We start from the raw sequence: 20,303 nt of genomic DNA on the forward strand, positions 1-20,303 counted from the left end.
AGAAAATACCATCACATCATTCTCTGAAAAAAATGAGTTAAACATTTCTATATGAACGACGTTATTGATATTTTTTTAAACCACGCAATGGCCCCGCCAGCCGATGATGGATAGAATAGATTTTCGCATGCTGCTAACAAATTAACAATCATGGCGTTCTAGCCCGCATAGCCATACAGGTTGTGTATCAACCGCTTCACTATACAAATTCACAACCTCGTGGTTAGCCACGTGGCCCTCGCACGCTGTCGTAAAGATGGACGATTAGCCAGTCACATAATGAGGAAGCAAAAACTAAGTAAAGCAATCTAATAAACGCATAATGCTATCTGTTAAAACGATCTATTCTGCAGACAATTGTGTTAAAATAATATAGACCAAAAACAATGCAAGCACGGCTCTGATACCAATGTAGAGTTACACATATGGCTACAAGCTAGCATAAATTAATAACCACGTAAAAATAGGATCGCTTGCATATAGATGATCATAGATTATATCTTCCCAACACGCGGCGTAGCAGAAGACTTGATGGAATGCGTGTAGTCGATGTAGTCGACATCGAGGAAATAGTCATACCGTATGACGTAGTGTGCAATGCAGGGGCACCTCTATAGACGTCCACACATACGGAGAGGAGAACGTCAACGTAGCGTGCTAGCGCTCGTCGACGCACGCGAACTGCAGCAGATCAAACACCACCGCAACAGCCTTTTGTGGCGGCGTCCTGATCACGTGAGTAGAGGCGGCGGCAGCCTCCCATCGAGTGTTAGAGTTAATTGGCTGGATCAGCCCCCTGGCCGGTGATTAGCAATATATATTGTGCTAATGGGCCACCGTTTGGGCCATACGGGCTGGACAACCCACATTGACTTGGGCATTTACCCAACAGTATTCATAGGTTATGCTAATCTCGATCCTTATTAAGGTTAAGTCTAACATGTCTAAGCTATGTCCCATGTACCATAGAATTTGATTGTCCAAGTATATATTTGGATGTACAGGCCACAGTTTACTGTGGTTGAAAAAAAAGCTCAATTCGCGGTGGCTAGACAGCCCCGGATATTCTAGCTTAACAAGATCTTCTCTAACATCATGGCAATATTCGACTAATCATCTGCCTCCGCACCCTAGAAAACCAATATGCCAGAAATACCCTAATAAAAATGGTATGAAACTACTGTATTCTAAATGAGTGCTGAATAAATCAATGGACCTGGAAATAGACACTCCATCAGTAACATGTTTAGCAGAAGCTTTTTTTTACTTGCCTTCCACTGCTCGCTACAACAACAAGACCAAAGAGCAAAACAAATAGACCTTGCAGCACTGTAACTCAGAAAAGAAGTGAGAATAAGGCTTAGTACATAAGTAAAAGTACCTTGACACTTTTAAAACCACCCTAAATCAAGGACAAGATCATTTGGTACCCCGTTCCTGCTTTTATAGAACGACGCTTCGGTGAACATTGTACACCGCACAAGACAACTTGTTGTCTGCTAGTTCTTTCTACTTCATACAAACAACATAAGGGCAATGTACTACCCATATAGGGATTGTCGGCAAGATCCTCGAATCTAACACATAGAGAGATTGTTTATTTGTTGAGATACCATGTCTTTGGTGGACTTGGCCATAGTCGAGCGAAGACTTAACCTGTTTATTTGTTGTGATACCAGGCGGCCAAGAATTCAGAAGCGAACTCCGATTGCATTCGGAGCTGTTTCACCCAGCCGAGCTATACTGCTCTCTATGCTCGGGTAGCCGAGCTGGAGGAAGAGAACTAAGGCCTTAGGCGTCGCTGGAGACCCAAGATATTGTTTCTTCGACTGGTGACTTAGCACCAAGCCCTTAATGGTTTGATTTGTTCCTTAGCCGCTACCGATGTTGTGCTGAATGATGCTAAAGAGAAAGCCCTTAATGGTTTTGCATCTTTTCTTGCGTGATATTTGACTCTAATTAATTAATTTACTAATTTTATTTTTTTACATTTCATGATATATGTGATGTTCATGTAGTATACATGTGATGTTTTATGCTATATTTTGTGATGTCCGTGAGTAGAAATGTGATGTTCTACGATGTATTCGTGATGTTTAGTAAGCATACATTGATATTCCAGGATATATTTTATAATGTTTGGTAGCTTTTTTTCTTCTTTTATTTGACTAGTTAATTACTTCACTAATTTTATTATTTTATTTTACATTTCATGATATTTATGATGTTCATGTAGTATACATATGATGTTGTATACTATATTTAGTGATGTTTCTGTAGCGTTAACGTGATGTTCTACAATGTATCTGTAATGTTCGGTAGTATACATTGATGTTTTAGGATATATTTTGTGATGTTCGTTAGCATTTTTTCTTCTTTTTCTTGGACTATAATTAATTACTTAACTATTTTTATTTTTATTTTTTATTTTTTATATTTGATGATATATGTGATGTTCACGTAGTATACATACAATGTTCTATGCTATATTTTGTGATATTCATGCAGTGTTAATGTGATGTTCTATGATATATTTATGATATTCCGTAGTAGATATGTAAATAATTTTTTCTAAATATACCCAAGTGGGATCTTGATTTGAAGGATTTATTATAAGAAACACAGTGGCATAGTCGAAATTTAATTTTGAAACTCTGCTTAGGAAATATAACTTTTTTAACTTTCAAACAATATGCACATGGATGATTTCAGCAATTTTATTTCACATACATGCTTGTACTCTGTATAATTTTCTTAAGGCCCAATAAAAAAAAGTGAATTAGAACCAATTTAGTGAACAAGTGAGGGAGGAAATTATTTTTGGGAGAGGGAGAGGAGGCGGGATGCTCCCCACCACCGTGGTCGGTAGCTAGCTCCTCCATCTCAAGCTAGCTATTTGTGTTTTGCTCCCCTTCAATGGCACTTTGCTGTTTATAGCAGCAGACGCCATCAACCTGAACCGGCTCAGGGGCGGATCCAAGGGTATTCTCTAGTATTCCTAGGAATACCCAACTATTTTGTACACTTTTATGTATATAAGTGTGCATACTCATATGTATAATATATATGGATGTTAATTCGTTGTTTTCGAGTAGAAACCCATCCCACAGCTACTATTTGTCACCTACTTTCCTTTCCAGCTGTATGCATTGGATTAAAAACCTAGGCTGCCATGTATTGGATTTTTTTCCGGAAGCAGGAATCCCCAACTATTAGAATACATAGAGTCTAGAATGCGTATGAAGAGTCATGCAATCCCTATATAAACTCTAGTTCAATGAATGGAAAGATGGTAAATCAGTTTATCAGTTTCCACATGGTATCAGCCATCTTTGATCCTACCTCCACCTGACCCCTCCTCTACCCCACGTCCCCACCTGACCTCTCCTCTACCCCTCGCCATGGACGACAACGCCCAAGCTGCCGCCATCGCCATGGCCACACCCAGGAGTGCCCCTGCGCCTCCACATGCTACTACGCCGGCACCTGCGACGCTCGCTGCAACCACAGCGCCGCCGGTGCTGCGTCCACCTTCACATCCTTGGGGGCATGAGAAGGGCAAAGGACGGGGCTTCAAAAACAACTGGCACGCTTGTCCATGGTCCAACTCATGGAGTGGCTCCTTCCAGATGTGGCCTATGTCTGGCCGAGGAATTCTGGGTGGTAGGCCAGGCTCGGGGACATTCCAGCAACAATTCCGTCCTCCGGCGGCCTAGGCGCATATTGCTGCTCCTTCCCAAACCGGTTACCCCTACGGCGTCCACCCTTTCGGCACCTACGGCAATCCTTCGGGTGCTCCCCCTGCTGATCCAGCGACATCCTTGAATCAGTTTGCCTTGGCCAACGCCTTTAACACAATGACACCACAGCAGCCCAATGCTACTTGGTTCATGGATTCCGGTGCATCCTCACACCTTTCATCATCGTCTAGTAATCTCTCTTCCATCAATTCTTCACTTCCTTCCAATTCCAACATTGTTGTCGGTAATGGTACTCATTTACCTATCACATGTTCGGGTCACACTTTGTTTCCCATCTGCAACTACCCGCTACATCTTCCAAATGTCCTTGTTTCTCCTTACCTCATCACAAATCTTGTTTCAGTTCGTAAATTTACTAAGAATAATTCTTGTTCAGTTAAGTTTGACCCCATTGGCTTGTCTGTGAAGGATCTACAAACCAAAATGGTGCTCCACCGATGTGACAGATCTGGAGACCTTTACCAGCTCCTTCTGACGTCCACAACTCATCCAAGTGCCCTCCTTGCTGCCACGGAGTTGACTTCGCACTGGCGGTTGGGGCATCCCGGCGTCCAAGTTCTTTCATGCTTGCGCTCAAATAAGTCTATTTCCATTACTCCTAATACTCATGACACCACTTTGTGCCATGCATGCCAGCTGGGTCATCATACTCGCTTGCCTTTCTTCAATTCCTTGTCATGGGCTTCTAAACCTTTCGAGTTGATTCACTATGATTTGTGGACGTCTCCCATCATGAGCATATCCGGTTTTAAATATTATCTTGTGTGTTAGGATGATTTCACTCATTATTTATGGACCTTTCCATTCAAATTGAAATCTGAAATATTCATAACTCTCCACAATTTTCATAGCTACGTGCTTACTCATTTCAATTGCCGTATACAATTCATACAAAGTGACAATGGTCGCGAATTTGACAACAATGCCGCTCGCTCATTCTTCCTTGCACAATGCATTCATCTTCGCCTTTCTTGCCCCCATACATCCTAGCAAAACGGCAAGGCCGAACGTGTCATTTGGTCCACCAACAATATCATGCGCACCTTACTTTTTCAAGCATCTATGCCTCCTGCCTACTGGGTCAAATCCCTACGCACCGCCATTCATCTTTTTTTATCTCCACCCCACTAAAACTCTTCAAAATCGAACTCCTCATCAACTTCTCTTTGGTGCACCTCCCACTTATGATCACCTCCGTGTGTTTGGATGCCGTTGTTATCCTAATTTATCCGCTACCATGCCGCATAAACGTGCCCCACAATCTGCCGAATGTGTCCTTCTTGGTTCCCCAAGAACCACAAAGGCTATCGTTGCCTTGACCTTTCTACAAATCGTGTCATCACATCTCGTCACGTGGTTTTTGACAAAGATCAATTTCCATTTGCACATAACTCACCGGCACCTTTGAGTATCTATGATTTTTTGGATGACATAGATCATGATCAGGCGACGTCACATATTTCTCCTTTGGTGACATCAGGTTCCACTGGCCCTACCACGACCTTACTGGGCGCCAATGCCGCTATGACTAATAAGCCGCCCACCCCTGGCACTGAGCATCGACAACAACCGGGGTTGGGTGCGGCGTCCAATGAAGCTGATCCGCACCAAGGCACGATGCATGCTCCTGTTGTTGGCCCTGCACGACAGCCGGGACCAGGTGCGGGTGCACCATACTTTCCTGCCCAATCGCAGGGATCAGGTGCTTCTATTGCTGGACCAAGTCTCCAACTCGGGCACCCTGGTGCTCAGGTGCTGCCCTCTGCAACCGATGCCCCCTATCGGCCGCCGGTTACACACGTGTACACGCGATGGCACCACGGATCCACAGCAGCAGCAACAACAGCTCATACTGTAGCACCAGCACCTCGGCCCACTACTACTGCAGCACCTACACCTACTGTAGCCCAGCGCCTACGCCCACTGCTACTGCAGCATCTGTGCCTACAGCAGCACCAGTGCCTGCAGCAGCAACAACACCCACGCCCACAGCTACTGCAGCGCCCTCAGCCATGGCGGCACCCTCTGGCTCCACCTCCACTGTTATACCAGCTGCTCTGCGCTCCTCGAAAGCACCCATTGTTCCTGTTACTGCCATTACTAATCAGCATGCCATGCAAACTAGGGGCAAGTCCGGCATTACTCAACCGCGACAAATTTTCAACTTGTCTACGTTTCCTCCAGCTTCCACATATATTAGCTCACTTTCCAAAACATACCGAGGTGCGCTCTCAGATCCCAATTGGAAGTGTGCTATGGAGGAAGAATATGGTGCTCTTCTTGCAAATCAAACATGGGACCTTGTACCACCACCACCACATTCTAATATTGTTTCAGGCAAATGGCTCTATCGCCACAAGCTCAATGCAGATGGATCTTTGGCAAGTTACAAGGCTCGTTGGGTCATTCATGGATTTTCTTAGCAGCACGGTCTTGACTATGATGAAACCTTCAGTCTGGTAGTCAAGCCTACAACTATTCGTACAGTATTATCTCTTGCCATCTCTAGTGATTGGCCTATTCATCAGTTGGATGTTAAAAATGCTTACTATCTATTGTCAACAACCTCCTGGGTTTGTTGACCCGGCGTGCCCCAATTATGTGTGCAAGCTCAACAAAGCCCTCTATGGCCTCAAGCAGGCCCCGCGGGCTTGGTACAGCCGCTTCCAGGCATTCATCGCCTCAGTTGGCTTCCGGGCTCCTCAATGTGACAACTCGTTGTTCATTTGTACACATGGGGCAGATGTGGCCTACCTTCTGTTGTACATGGATGACATCATATTGACGGCTTCCTCCCAACACCTTCTTCAACATATTATTGGCTCCCTGCAGCAGGAATTTGCCATGACTAATCTTGGTAATCTTCATTACTTCTTCGAAGATTCTGCTAAGCGGTCATCGATAGGTCTCTTTCTTTCTCAAGCTAAATACAATGCTGAAATTTTGGCCAAGGCAAACATGTCATCATGCAATCCTTGTCAAACTCCGCTTGAGGTTCATTCCAAAGTGTCCACCCATGATGGACCACCAGTAGCTGATCCTACATTATATCGCAGCCTTGTTGGTGCTTTACAATACTTAGACACTCACATGGCCAGATATTGCTCATACCGTTCAACAAGTTTGCTTGTACATGCATGACCCCTAGGAGTCCCACTTTGCTCTTATGAAACGCATTCTGCGATATATCAAAGGCACTATGGAGTATGGTCTTGCTCTTTCTCGCAGCCAGTCACATGAGTTGGTTGTTTACTCAGATGCTGATTGGGTCAGCTATCGAGATACCCGTCGCTCCACTTATGAATACTGTGTGTTCCTTGGTGATAACCTTCTATCTTGGTTTTCGAAGCGCCAACACACCGTCTCGCACTCTAGTGCTGAAGCCGAATACAGAGGTGTTGCTAATGCTGTGGCTGAGGCATGCTGAATTCACCAACTCTTGGGCGAGCTTCGTCGCCCTCTCGCACGTGCTACTCTTGTATATTGTGACAACATCAGTGCCGTGTATTTGTCCACAAATCCAGTTTATTACCAAAGGACCAAGAACGTGGAGATCGATCTCCATTTTGTTCAGGAGCGTGTGACGCTTGGTGTTGTACGTGTTCTTCATGTTCCAACGTCCCTCCAATATGCTGATATTTTCACTAAGGGTTTGCCTACTGTAGTCTTCATTAATTTCCGATCCGGTCTCAACGTTCGCTCCTCTCTCGGTTGATATTCTAGGAGGGTATTAGAATACATAGAGTATAGAATGCCATAAGTCTAGAATGCGTATGAAGAGTCATGTAATCCCTATATAAACTCTTCTTCAATGAATGGAAAGTTGGAAATCAGTTTATCAGTTTCCACACCAACTTCAAGATTCTGGCTCCGCCACGACCGGCTTCGGGCCGAGCTCAACCGAGTCGAGCAGGACTACAAGGGCCTGGACTCTGGAGACTAGGGATGAAAACAGATCGGATACGAACGAATAACATTGATATTACATTTGTTTTCATATTTCTGTCCGGATTCGGATTCAAATATGGATAGTGTCAACCATGTTGGATAGGATACGATTGGATATCGATATCATAAATATGTGATTTGAGGATTCGGATATGGATATGATATCGGGTGTTGAATATCTGGACTCGGATACGGACAGATTTAAACCTCTCTAAACGAATTCGGTATCGGTGGAAAAATATCGGTACCATTTTCACCCGTACTGGAGACTGCAGTTGCCGAATCCGAGCGCGACCACCAGGAGCGAAAGGCGAACTCCCTTGCAACTTGGGTGACTTCGCTCGAGGAGAACAACAGGCTTGCAAGTGGTTGCGGAGGCCGCCCGTTCTGCTTGTCAAGCAGCCTACCTCTGAGCCGAGGCTCCCAAGGTCGCAGAGGTGGCGCAACTTCTGTGTGGTGTTCCGGCTCGGCTGGAAGAGATCGCCTAGCAGGGCATGTCGTCGGGTGCCCAGGTGGCGCTGGCAGCGGCCACGGCCTTATACGCCGATCTAAAGATCTTGTCGGTGACCGGCGTGCTCGCAGGCCTCGACCCCGCCGTCCTAGCTGGAGATCTGCACCGGAGCTGTTGAGCCCACCGAGAAAGTCATCGCCCTATGAATACTGCTGCTGTTGTCCATGACAACTTGTATGAAGGAATAGATGAACAGGACCAGGAACAAGACAATGTCCAGCGATTCATCCAAGTCCAGTCGTCCTACAGCGAGCTGCGACTACGAGATGCGAGCAGCGAGGCAGCCAGCAGCAGGACGAGAAGAGCAAGAAGCCACAGATCCCCACTTCATCCCCGTCCGGAGAATAGTTTTCACTTCTCAGGTCTAAAGTTCTATTTATGATTTTTATTGTTTGGTAAATTAGTGAATGGAGAAGTGAATGTTCTGGTAGCTATATGCTCAACATAAAAGTAGTCTGTCCCGACTTCATTATCTCACAACCTTTTGAATACGCTAAGTGTACTATTATCTCAGATCTAAATTTCCTTCAACTTAGATTATGGAGGACCTATGTCTTGATTTGTGTCTGCATGCATAAGAACTAGAGCTGTCCCTTTGAGTTAGGTTTACAGTTGTGATTTAGATAATAATGGTTTTGCAGTTTATTAACTCAATTAATTTATAACATGATTATGTCGGGTTGTCACATCTTTTGGAATAGGTGCAAACCATTCACATGACAAAATATGTGCGTGACTCGTGTGTATTTGGTCTTGCTATTTGCAAACACAGCAAGTTGAATTGACTGATACATTTAACTTATGTATTTGGTGTGGCTATTTGCAAACTGATGAATTGACTGCTACCTTTGACTTGTCTGTATTTGGTCTTGCTATTTGCAAACATGCTTGTATGCCAACCAATTAACAGCATGTTAAAAACTGTTATATGCATTTTTTTTGAAAGAAAAGGCGGGAGCTCTATCGCTCAATTAAGTATAAGAAAGAGAGGGTTTTATGTGCATATGGTACCCATTGGGCCAATTATACCGGTCATAGGACCAAAGTAGATACACCCCTCCCACCGTTAGTTTTTTTACCCCGCAAAGGAAAAAGCCCTGCGCCTTTGCACAATGTCCTCTTTGATCAATGAGGCAACCTACTGTGCTGTCTTGAACTCGTTCTAAAAAAATCTTCCTATTCCTCTCCTTCAACAAGTTCCACACAATATATATTAGTACTCCACTAAAACATCTACGTTCCTGTTTTGGGATCTTGCTTGCTGCATCTTCCCACCATTAATTCGGCAATGCAGGCATGGTCCTGCTATGGCAGCTGCACCATGAGATTTTCCCAAGATAACACTTGGCCCCAAACTGTCCAATTCTTCCTGCGCACTAGTTGCAACAGGTGTGGCGCCAAGTATCTAGACGCCTCTCCGTCAAGCCAACTATGATGCCAGAAGCGAGCATTGTTACCGTTTCCGATTATGACTGTGGTAGAGGAGTTGAAAAGGAGGCGGTCTGTGTTGTTGCACAGTACATCCGTTCCCACCCATGGCTTTGAGTCCTCTACCCATTTCTACTACAGCCATCGGAGGCGAAGAGCTCTCCGAAATCTTTCTACGTCCGGCACTCCCATTCCTCGTAGATCCTTAGGCTTGCACACTATCGGCCAATTCACCATGCAGTGTCCCCCATTGGCGATATCATCTCCTTTAAAAAAAAAACTGTTATATGCATATCGAACCGGATGTTTTTTGTTTCTTTACTTTTTTTGAATTTTCAACCCTCAAACTGGCTGACAACTTGATCGTATATTCTGATTGTGCTTTGCATTTAGGATACAACTTATTAGGAGTTGGAAACTGGCTGACAACTTATGTTTTCTGAAAGCAGGCGGCTGGCGAGGTCGGTGGTGCTTCCAGGGCGAAGGGTGCTGAGCGCAGGCAGACACTCGGGGTCTTGCGTTCCTCTGGCAGGACGGGCTGCTGCTGCTGGCACCTGGTCGTCTGTCACCGATTTCTTCTCAATTTGGCTGTCCACCTACTTGGGATACTGCATGGTAAGGCACCCAATTTCTTCATCTCAATTTCGCAGTTCACTGTCATGTTTGATTGAGAGAGAGTTCTAAAGCATCTAGTTGGGCAATTGAAGTTCGTTTTTGTGCCATATGTTTATTCACTTGATGTCTTGGAACGGGAAGGCTCACCTTGGGATGAAGCAACTGAAACCACTTGTTTGAAATTCGTGATAGCAACCCTGACTGTTTATATGTATTAGCAACCCTGACTACTTATTTACAAGTTAATAGAGCATTTTTTTCTAGAAGATTTATTCAGAGTTGTGTTAGGTTTCAAAGTCAGGAATGTCTCATTTTTCTGGAAAGATATACTACACTGCCATTTATTTGCTACCACCTATCCTTTTCAACATAAAGATATATATCTCAGGACTGAAATCTGTGTTCTTGAGAAAATAATTAGCTACTATACAGCATGAGGAGTATTTAGTCTTTTCCAAGTTTCAAGTTTGTGTTCAGGACTGAAATGATTAGCTACTATACAGCATGATGATTAGCACAGGACTGAAGAGCAATTGTTTTCTGCAGGGCTATCTGAAACAGATGGAGCGGTCATGTTGGGACCTAGCATGGTAAGACAGTGCTTGTATTTTCACTGCACACATGGATATGATGCTGTGTGGAATCAAGAATTGGACAAGGACTGAGAATTGTTTTTGCTGTCATTTTTCCTTTTAAATTAGCTATGTGAACTTAATAATTTCCTGTTATAGTTGTTTAAGTTCGTTGTTTTAGTTCTAAAGACTGGATGTCTTGGCTAATGTCTTGGCTAATTGTTTTAGTACTTCATATTATTACTAGTTTGTGGTAGTCGTAATTATTTGATTTATTTGCTCATTGTGTTTCCTTTGGGAATCTGGCCTTTCATTGTGATTAATCTCTAATTGGCATGCAGTGCTGTAGTAATATTAGGCTATTCTAGTTCCAGATATGAAATTTTACCGGTGCTTAGTAATCTGATGACACAATTAGTTTTGTATGCAATTGCTAAGCTACAACTTGGGACTAAATTCCAAACATTATACTGCTCGACCAAATCACCACCTCACATGCTTGCCTGGAAAATACCAGTGAAGAGCACATTGTCTGATCTGCTCTATGATTTTTAGAATTTCTGATGTTGACACATTGCTAAGGTCCTCCAGAAATGCATTGAGCAGTCCCAAAATAGATATTATAATGTTTGTTCTAAATTGTGGTTTACATGAACTCTAAATTGTTCTAAATTTCTGCTTCTACCGTTTGTACTCCCGGGCCCATTGCTCAAATTTAGATTTTGCAGCACCACTGTCAGCCTGTTTTTGGGTTGTTGTACATCCTGAACGTTGTTGCAGCTTGGCCTCTGCACCTTTGTCAGCAAAAGGTTCTGTTACGGCTCAGCTGTAGTTACAGGAACTTGGTCTGATTTTTTTACTCCTATACAATTTACTAACTGGAATTAGTTATTTGGATGTTCTCTAAAAGTGAGGCACATCAGTAGGAAATTTCATGTATTATAAGCAAATAAGTTGTTTAATTCGTTATGTGTTGGAGTCTATATAATTGGACTTTACAGTCTTTTGAGCATATTTCTGGTCTTTTGAGCACCCTTACAAAATCCACATACACAGCCACATTTGTCTGGTTCTTATCAGAAGTTGTTTTTAGTTCAGTAAACAGGTTTCAATTGTGACATGAATGCAAATTATCATGTAAAGTGTATATCCAGAATTTCAGCAAACACAAGTCACGGCTGTGTGTTTGTGCTAACAGCGTAACACAGGTCTGATTGTGTGAGAGTGGAGCATCACACTAGGCGAGTGGTAGCCATAACAGTTCGGTAGCTGTGTAGCTGCTGGTTTCATCTGCTTGCAGATCATGGTAGCAGTGTACTGCTCTGTTTTCTGATTGATACAGTAACTCAACTTCCAGTTACATGTCTCAGATTTGGAATTTCAAGGCCATATCCTAATCGTTGAAGTTCTTGTACATTATTTGTATGCTTTATTTAGTAAGCTTGGCTTATTTTGTAATAATGTTTTTAGGCTTCTATAGTTCATGCATATTTAGATGGGCAGTGCTGCACATTTTCATCATAATATAGATGATTTGCAAGCATACACCACGAAACTGGACATGAAAGATAATAAAACAAGTGTCATTTCACTGTAGCCATAATTGTAAGAAATCTGATAACGAGTTTTGATTCAAAATTTCAGGTTATGATATTCAAACTAAACATTAAGACATTTAATTGCTGATGAGGCAACATGTAAATCAATTTTGATAGAAACATTCAATGGAGAATATACATAAACATCCTCCACGGTACCACTTTCAGAAGGCACACACATGTTCAGTCTGATCGGCTGTCTTTGCTGCACAAGCCGCAGCCGGTGCTTGTTTTGTGCAACAGTTACTGTAGCTTCTCTGAGGGAAGGCTGCAGCAGAAGCACTGCCGCTGCTTCAGCTATCACAACTGATCGGAGGCATGTTCGCTATATCCTATTTATAAGTATTAAAATTTGAAACCAAACTAGCTAGATTCTTCTGTTCACAAAAAAAAAAACTAGCTAGATTCTTCAGTATATTAGTTCAGAATTACTGATATTATTTATAGTATGCCTCCTACAGGTCAAACAGCATCATGCCCAAGTGCCTACATATTGGACAGGCATTACTTTGGCATATAACATAGCAACACATATACCATATATGTGTCAGTTTGGATATTTGTTAAAAGAAATCATCGAAGCTTAATATTGGTCCACTTAATGTTTCTGTGATCAAGGTAATAAATCAAAATGACAAGTTTTATGTAGGTGAAAGTTTTTCTAGCTCTTATTTCATAATATAAAGAACTGTCAATGATGTTAGAATATTAGGCAATTTTAGTAGCAATTTAATCCAGAAAATAGCAATAATCAAAAGGTTTGTGACATCATGTATGTGCTTGTGTGTCTTAAATGTGACGGGCATGTAGATGATACTCAAACTAAGGATTGATAGCCAACACCTTAAAGGATTCGTTCTAGAAACATACCCAATGGCAGAGCCGGATGCACTTGATGACCTAGTGCCTATCGGTGTAGTCGTCCCGTTCGATGTAGTGTAGATGAGAAGTTGTGCCGATCACCAGCGATCCACCAGGAAGTAGAGGATGAAGCGAGTAGTCGTGCCGCCAGCGACACTCTCCAAAAACGTGATTGCCGTCCTTCACACAAGCAGGTGAACTTGAAGACGGCAAGCGTTCCGGAGGCCTACTCTCCCATTTCCTGTGCACGCAGGACCCAAGACGAGGAGAACTAGAGAGCAGTTGAATATGTGGTTGTCTCAAAAGCGAAGCTAATGACTTTCGGAGGAGCTGGGATTATAAGCTCGCGGCTGGAAAGCAAAGAGGCTCATGAGGAGATCAAGAGATAGGAGACAAGAGAGCACTCGCCATCAAGGTTCAGCAGCAGTAACGGAGGAAACTCTCATCATCGAATTGTCGCTAATTAAAAATGGAAGAAACTCCCGCAATTATGCGACTTGATTGGCAAAACACGGCCTTGTCCGTCCGCTCGATCGCCGCCTGCCTCACCACTCCCTCGCCCTCGGCTCGGCCAGCGGCTTCTCAATATAGATAGACAATGTCTAACCATATAAATAGAGTCAACGTCTAGTCAAAATCTCGTATGGTATTAAATCATAGATCGCGCATTAATACGGGCCATAGAGTTTATTTGATATACTAAATATTATATGGGCCAAGCCCATAATATATCCAACAATCCTCACCAAACTCTAAGGTTCGTAGTAAAATAGTCTCAAAACCACATTTCTTTGATATACTAGAGTTTCGATGGAGACTGTTAAGTTGAACATCCGTCTATAACATAGGCTTCACACATCCACAACTGAACAATGGATTATGCCTTGAATTGACAATTTTATGTGAATTGAGTTTCACCAAAGTTTTTTCATGGCACTAGGCTGCTACAAGCATCCCCTTTATTTTGAAGCATATAAGTCACATTCATGGTAGTACCATCATTCACATCAGGCACTACAGAATTTATTATTAAAAATCTATAACCCACACTGTGAATAGCATAACCAAGAAAGACACAATCAATGATTTTTGGTCTAAGCTTTCGCTTCTTGTTAATTGGCACATTTACCTTTGCCAAACAACCCCTGTTTGGATGTAAGAGAGATTTAATCTCTTCTTCTTCCATTCCTCGAATGATGTAATTTCTTTGTTTTTAGTGGGCACTCTATTCAGGACATAACATGCTGTTAATATCGCCTCACCCCAGCATTCCTTAAATAGTCCTGCTGTCTTTAACATGGTGTTAATCAACTCAGTTAGAGTGTGGTTCTTTCTCTCTGCAATCCTATTGGATTGTGGTGAGTATGGCGGGGTCCTCTCATGAATAATCCCATGCTCAGCACAAAACGCAGAAAAATCATTTGAGAAGTATTCTCCCCCACGATCAGTCCGCAACCGTTTAATGTTTTTCTTTAGAAGGTTTTCTACTTCAGCTTTATAGATCTTAAAATAATGCAACGCTTCATCTTTTGATTTTAGTAAATACACATGGAAAAATCTAGTGCAATCGTCTATAAACATTATAAAATATCTTTTGCCACTTTTGGTTAACTCGTCATTCATTTTACACAGACCGGAATGAATTAGTTCTAGTAGTGCAAGTCTCTTGCCGCAGCAGCCTTGTGAGGCTTGCGAGGTTGTTTCAATTCAACACATACATGGCATTTAGAACCTTTGACCAAATCAAATTTTCGAGATTAAATTTAAACTAGCTAAGCGAGTCATACAACCAAAATTAATATGACATAAGCGCGAATGCCAAACATTTGTTTCGTTAACCTGGCTCACAAAATTACCACATGCATCATTTAAAGACAAGTGGAACAAGCCTCCGCTCAAATAGCCTTTTTCAACTAAAGTTCTATACTTAGAAAGTACGCACTTATTCGACTCAAACACAAAGTTTATAACCATCACGACATAATAGAGAACCACTAATCAAATTCTTCCTTATTGAGGGGACATGCTGCACGTTCTTTAGCTGCATGGTCTTTTTCGAAGTAAGCTTCAGATCGACCGTACCAACACCACGTATAGCCACACGCGCCCTGTTCCCCATCAAGGAGGAAATCCGCCCGACCTGATAAGAAGAAAATAAAGAAATATCAGCACATACATGAATATTAGCCCCTGTATCCACCTACCAATCAGGTGAATGAAAAACTGAAAGAACTGTATGTAATAAATTACCTTACCCCGATGTTCCTCCAACAGCCTCAATCATATTTGCAGATTTCTTCTTGTGCTTCCACTTGCCATACAGGCAATGCTTAACATAATGCCCAGACTTGCCACAAGTGAAACAATCCCCCTTTTTCTTGTTCTTCTTCTTCTTCTTAAAAGGTGTAGTATTCTTTTGTTTGAGTTCTTGCTGGAATTTCTTCTTGTGGGAGTTTTGAGAAATTTTCTACACCATATGGGCACTAGAATTTCCCTTAATAGTTTTCTTGCCATGGATGTCCTTTGCTCTCGTCTTCTCTTTAACATCTAAAGAGCCGATGAGGTTGACAATGCCAAACTTCTGTCTCTTATGTTTTAGAGAAGTAGCAAAATCTGTCTAAGCCTGTGGCAGCTTTGCAATGATACAGCCTGCCACAAACTTATCTGGCAACACACAACCAAAAATTTTGAGCTCTTTTGTCAGCGTTTGTATCTCATAAGCTTGTTCTACTACAGAATGATCACCAACCATTCTATAGTCATGAAACTGCTCCATGACATAGAAATCACTGCCAGTATTAGAAACTACATATTTGGCCTCAAGTGCATCACATATCTCTTTAACAGTCTGTAGTGGCACATATGCATCCACTATGGTGTCTCCTAGCACGCTCGGAATTGCAGCCTTGAACGTAGTATCAGCATGTTTGAACGCACGCTCCTCATCAAGAGTATGTGTCCCAATAGCCCTAGATTCAGCGACAAAATAACAGTGCATAGCAGTCAACCATAGAAAGCACCTAAGCAGTGGCATGAAATCATTTAAGGTCTTGGCTATCAATCCTAAGCTTGAGTATCATCTACATGGTCGTCATGTTTAAGACACACAAACACATACATGATGTCACAAACCTTTTGATTATTGCTATTTTCTGGATTAAATTGCTACTAAAATTGCCTAATATTCTAACCAGTGATCCTATCTCTTCTGAGAAAAATAGAACTTGTACTAGTAAGCTAGAAAAATGGGAAAGGTGTTGTGCTTGTGTGTTTCCTTGTGGGTCTTCCATTGTACTTAGCTGTGTTGTGTTTGAATATGCATGACCTGAGACTAGCTAGGCACATCTATGGCACCCTACCTCAGTACATCAGACTCTGAAGGTCCATCGATGTTATCCATGTTAATACCAATTCTTGTCTCAGCATCTCATTTGCTGAAGAATTTAGAGCATCTCGTTGTCATTGTAATCTTGATTCCTGCAATCAATCTCATCAGAGGAAGTACATCTCATGTTTTGAATTGGAAAATTGCATGAAAAAGCTTTCACCTGACATATATTTGATTAACTGATGCTGATGGGGTCATCTGGAATATGCACTCGTCCCCCCCGAACTGCCTTTGTGGACCTTTGATGAAAGCAAGACAGAGAACTGAGAGAAGGCACCAGATTCAAAACTACCAAAGCTCAAATGAGCACAGTCTGCATTTCCAGCTTGCAGATGATCAGGGGGTATCCTAAATGTTGTTTTTGTAATGAATGTAAACATGTATTGAGCACATATGTGATGTTGTATGGTTGAGTTATATCTATATGTTGGTTTCTTTTGAATCTGGGTGTCATTTCATTACTCATTGGCTAACATAACGTTAGCAACAATTACAGCGACACGTTCAGGCAAGGAGTTAGAAACTATCTCCTGGCCCTCAGTACAAAGATGACCCAGCACAGCCAGCTCATGAGCGGCTCCATTACAATCTCTACGAACATAAACGCACCCAAAACAAAGAAAGTTAAGACTCAACAGGGACATAATCTCCTCAATCAGATGACCAACAGTCGAATTATCATACGCATTGTTCTTGATCACATTCACCACCTCCTGGGCATCGGTCTCCACAATTACTCAGCCAATGCCTAGGTCCACTGCCACCTGAATCCCTTGGAGACATGCAATTAGCTCGGCGTGAAAAGCATCAAGAAGGTGATTCAACTTCCCTCTTGCCATGACCACTACATCACCATCGCTGTCCCTGATAAGGAAGCCCCAGCTACCGGATCGGCAATATTGAAGAAAGGAGGTATCACGGTTTATTTTTAGAGTTTCTGTCGGTGGCTTGGACCAGCGAGCTTGCTGACGAGCTTGCCTCACTGAAGTCTTACTGTTCGTCACTGCATTTTCCATTGCGTATAACTCAACACATCTTGCCAACATTTGTGTGCTTCGGCGTCGCCCCTCCTCCCTGATCGTGTTCCGTTCCGACCAAGTAAACCACAGGGCAATGATCATTAGCATCTTCTTCTGCTCCTTGGCATTCAGAATTATTTCAACTGCATCTCTAGCACTAGCAGCAGATACCAGCTCCTCTCTTTCGGCTTCCAGCCCAAGCAAAGACCACAATTTCTTGGCTAAGCGGCATTTAAAGAACAGATGCCCTCCATCTTCTCCCATGTGGTCACACACAGGACATCTTCTGCTGATCTTCATGCCACGATAAGCCAAATTACATCTAAGAGCATGGCTGTTATGTGCAAATCTCCATAGAAAATGCTTGATCTTATTGGGGCATTTAAGCTTCCAGATATCCTTCCATGTTCCATTTGTCTGTGTAGTACTTCCCCCATCTGACCAGTGATCGATCTACTCTTTAGCCAGTCAACTCGCCCCACCTTGTAGGCGCTCTTGACACTGAAAACACCATGTTTATCAAAATGTCAGGTCAGGCTAGTGTATTATCTCTACCGTGATGGACAGGAAGAGCAAGGATCAATTCGGCATCTCCTCCCAAAAAGAGTCACGTGCCAGCAGCTCGTCCCAGCAGCCCTTGTAGGGATCAATCAAATCCGCCACCTCCGAGAGAAGATTTTGACCTCTCGGTGTGATTGGCTTTCTAGAAAAATCTCTTGGAATCCATGGATCAGTCCATATGTTTAGTCCTACCCCATCGCCAACTCTCCAAATCATTCCTTTCTTCACAATTTCCAGGCCCCTGAGAATACTCCGCCATGAGTATGACATCCCAGACTTTGGTTGAGCTTCCAACACCGAGGAATTTGCAAAATATTTGGCCTTCAGCACCCTAGCGCATAGGGAATTTGGTTGCTGCCATAAGCGCCACCCTTGCTTAGCAAGCATCGCTAAATTGAAAAGGTGGATATCTCTGAAGCCTAGTCTGCCCTCCTCCTTTGGCGTGAACATTTGTTCCTTGCTCAACCAGTGAATTTTATGCTTGCCTTCCTGATGGTTCCACCAAAACAGACAAATCACGGCACCGATCTGGTCACAAAGATTTTTAACAAAGATCGAAGCAACCCATCGCAAACGTCGGGATTGCCTGAGCCACGGCTTTAATAAGAATCTCCTTTACCGCCCATGACAAGAATTTCTCATTCCATCCTTGCGTACGCTTCCAGATGCGATCTTTCAAGTATGCAAATGTGCTCGTCTTGGACTTGCCCACATGCACGGGCAGCCCCAAATATTTCTCTTTCATAGTCTCCTTTGTAACTTGTAGCACATCACAAACTACCTTTTTTTCTGAGCCGGTTGCGTATTTTTACTGAAGAGGATAGCGGATTTCTCTTTGTTTATTACTTGGCCTGAGCAATCTTCATATAACTAGAGGATAGTCTGTAAGTGCCTGCAGTCCCCCTCGCTCGCACGAATCAGGTGTCAGTAAGATCCCATTAACCTTCACCTGATATCGAACAGTTGCGACACACTCCATAATCAAAGAAATCCACTGTTCATTGAAACCCATACGTTGCATCATTTTCTCCAGGAAGCACCACTCAACCCTGTCATATGCTTTACTCATGTCTAATTTAATGGCTGCATAGCCCAGGTTCCCCTATTTTTATTAACCAGGAAATGAGTGAGCTCATAGGCTATGAGTATGTTATCTGAAATCAATCTACCCCGCACAAAAGCACTTTGGTTAGGGGTGATAATATCAGGTAATACCTCTCTAAGTCTGTTGGCGAGCACTTTTGAGACAACCTTGTACACCACGTTGCACAAGCTAATAGGGCCGAGATCAGTAACCTTCTGCGGCTTCTCAACCTTTGGGATCAAGGAAATAATTGGTCATTCTAACCTGACTGCATTCGACCACCCCTCAATACCACCAACGCCTCCTTGATCAACTGCTCCCCCACCACGTCCCAATATTTCTTGAAAAAGACCGTGGGCATGCCATCAGACCCCGGGGCCTTTAAATCGCCGTCTAATGCTGCTTTAAATTCTTCGGCACTGAATTCCGCTGTTAGGAGAGCATTCATCGCTGTGGTGACACCGGGTTGCACAGCAGCAAGGAGTTGCTGCATCTGCATGTGCTCACCGCCATCATCCACACTTCACCTGAAAAGCTGGGAGAAATAGTTAGAGATAAACACCTTCTTCTCCTCCTCCTCCTCATCCACCCAACTCCCATTCTCCCTTCACAGGTTGCCTATTCTATTTCTCCTTCTCGCCGAGCAGGCATTATGAAAATAATTTGTGTTTCGGTCACCATAATGCAGCCAATTTACATGAGCTCGCAGCCTCCAGTATTAATCTATTTGTTCTTCCAACCTATCAACTTTGGAACTCCAGACAGCCTCTCTATTGACCGAAGTATCACTAATAGGGGCCCTCCGCCATTGCTCCAACTCCTTCTTGGCCTTTCTAAGCCACTTCTCCAAGTCATCCAATACGTTGACACTCCAGTCTTTCAAGCTAGCAGCCACGCCTCTGAGGCTCTCCCCCAAACTGCAATCTGCCCCATGTCTCGACTCCCAAGCTTCCTCAA

The 20,303-nt window shown here is 43.0% G+C and overlaps 1 long non-coding RNA gene across 1 annotated transcript; it reads left to right on the plus strand.

Annotated features, from left to right (window-relative positions):
- The first annotated feature begins 8,073 nt into the window (after positions 1-8,073).
- LOC136490622 (uncharacterized) lies at positions 8,074-11,088 on the plus strand. Its single transcript, XR_010767824.1, has 3 exons — positions 8,074-8,582; positions 10,098-10,263; positions 10,810-11,088. It is a non-coding gene; the product is annotated as an uncharacterized lncRNA (long non-coding RNA).
- Positions 11,089-20,303: the final 9,215 nt, after the last annotated feature.

Source organism: Miscanthus floridulus, chromosome 1, assembly GCF_019320115.1.
Source record: "Miscanthus floridulus cultivar M001 chromosome 1, ASM1932011v1, whole genome shotgun sequence".
NCBI classification, from domain to species: domain Eukaryota; kingdom Viridiplantae; phylum Streptophyta; class Magnoliopsida; order Poales; family Poaceae; genus Miscanthus; species Miscanthus floridulus.